Genomic DNA, 2,433 nt, shown 5'->3' on the forward strand with positions numbered 1-2,433 from the left:
ATTTTTAATTAAAGATTTTATTTATTTAGTCAAGAGAGACAGAGAGAGAGAGGCAAAGACATAGGCAGAGGGAGAAACAGGCTCCCTGTGGGGAGCCAGATGCGGGGACTCAATCCGAGGACACTGGGATCACACCCTTAGCCCAAGGCAGACACTCAACCACTGAGCCACCCAGGTACCTCAGGAACAGGTTTACTTTAGGGTTAGTGCTTACAATTGAGCACACACTAAAATTTCATCAGCATGTATAATTTCCAGGCGTAATCCACCATAACTCAGGTCACTGTCAGCAGAATATGAGGATTTTTATATTACTGAGTAGTATGAGTGACTACTTTAAATATATGTAAACGTGTGTCATGAGTTCAAAGACAGCAATGATAACAAAAGCATTTTTATAGCTTTGTCATTTTCTAAAGTCACACAAGTATGATCTTCCCTGTTTCCTACAAACTGAGGCAGATTAGCCATTCAATCTCTCCATTTTAAAATGAGGAAACATCTCAAAGTAATTAAAGTTATTTGAATCAGCTATAGAGCTTAAGGTCATCACATTATCAAAATTTTAACACTGTAAAGGAATTAGAGGCATTATTCAACATATTTCCAAACCAGATTTCAACATACTTCCCAACCCTTTCCCACAAAATACACACACACACACACACACACACACACGCACGCACATGCACTCTTACTTAAGACTAAAGCTCTTTACTGAATTTTTAAGAAAACCTCAAGTTCTGCTATGCCAGAACTCTAATTTCCTCCTTTCAATCAACCCAAAGAGATAAATTTAATCTGTCATAAATTCTTTCAAACAGTGTGGTTTTCAAGTTCCAAATTGGAATAAAAGATACATTTTCTTAAAATATTAATAATTTAAGATTTTATATTGATAAAAGATGTTTGTTTATAAAGAGAAATGAGTAAATTCCAAGACAACAGACTACAAGGCTTATTAAGGCTAAAATTCTAGGTTTTCAATAATTCCAAAAAACTGCTTTTCTCATTCTTTGCAACAGAAAGCCTAATGTACAGACAAGTCCAAATAGCAGTAAGAAACTATCCAATTTCTCCCCTGTGATTTGTCCAATGTCAGCAGAGAAGAATGGCCTAACTGGTCCAGCTTTAGGCATTGCTTCTTGCATTGATAATGATGTCGCTGTATAACCTAAATGCAGGGTTACCTGAGTACCAGTCCATCTAAAATGATGGCAGCTTCTACCCAGAATCACTGATGTGGCCATTGCCATTTTAGCATTTTGTCAGAAACATCTGCACCACAAGGAAGAGCCCCTGCTGAGTTCCCTGCAGGCTGTGTCCAAATAATGAAGCTCTTCATTGGAAACATGCCCAAGAAGGCCACAGAGCAGAAGATGTGCTCACTCTTTAAGCAGTATGGGAAGGTGCTAGAATGTGGCATCACTAAGAACTATCACTTTGGAGTTGCTTGGGTGGCTCAGTCCATTAAGCCCCTGACTTTGGGTTTCTTTTTTTTTTTTTTTTTTAAGATTTATTTATTTGTGAGAGAGAGGGGAGCGGGGGGCAGAGACATAGGCAGAGGGAGAAGCAGGCGCTATGCAAGGAGCCTGATGCAGGGCTCGATCCCAGGACTCCGGGATCATGCCCTGAGCCAAAGGCAGACACTCAACTGCTGAATCACCCAGAAGTCCCTGATTTTGGGTTTCCACTCAAGTCATGATCTCAGGGTTCTAGGATAGAGCCCCACCCTGGGTTCCACACTCAGCATGTAGTCAGTTTGGGATTCTCTTTCTCTCTGCCTCTGCCTCTCCCACTCTTGCTCTCTCTCTCTCTCAAACAAATAAATAAATCTTTAAAGAAATAAAAAAACTTATTTGGGCATGTGGAGGACAAGATGGCAGTAAAGGATCTGTACACAACCTCTACCCTACAAACTGTCCACCAAAGGGTGGACATCAATGTGGAAGCCAGCAAGAAAAAGAGCAAAAACACCAGAGTTGCATGTGGGCAACATTAGCCCCACCTCTATTAACAAATAGCTTCGGGCGAAGTTTGAGGTGTGTGGTTTAGTCGTCAAATGTGACATTGTGGAAGATTATCCCTTCCTACACATGAACTGGGTAGAGGACGCAGTGGAGGCCATCAGGGACTTTGACAACACAGAATATCAAAGTGGGATGTGTGTGGGCTGAAATCCTGAGCTACGGTTGTGTATGAGAATATACCATTCATGGTATCCTGTCTCTGGGACGTTCTTGGCTCTGTAAGTTCAGTCCTCTCAGAACTGTGGACCTTAATTTACATCGCTAAATTCAAACCACTTCTTCCTTTCCTCTGCTCTGCCCATTTTCCTGTTCTTCTTGTTCTTCAATACTTCCATAGTTTCCCATTTATGTTCTTTTCTCCCAGCATGCCTCATTGTGTGCAGAAACTGTGGTGGGGGATGTG

At 41.2% G+C, this 2,433-nt stretch overlaps 1 pseudogene; it reads left to right on the forward strand.

Moving 5' to 3' along the window:
• Window positions 1–1,331: 1,331 nt before the first annotated feature.
• LOC121492829 lies at window positions 1,332–2,177 on the forward strand (annotated as a pseudogene).
• Window positions 2,178–2,433: the final 256 nt, after the last annotated feature.

This window comes from Vulpes lagopus, chromosome 6 (genome assembly GCF_018345385.1).
Source record: "Vulpes lagopus strain Blue_001 chromosome 6, ASM1834538v1, whole genome shotgun sequence".
Lineage (NCBI taxonomy): Eukaryota > Metazoa > Chordata > Mammalia > Carnivora > Canidae > Vulpes > Vulpes lagopus.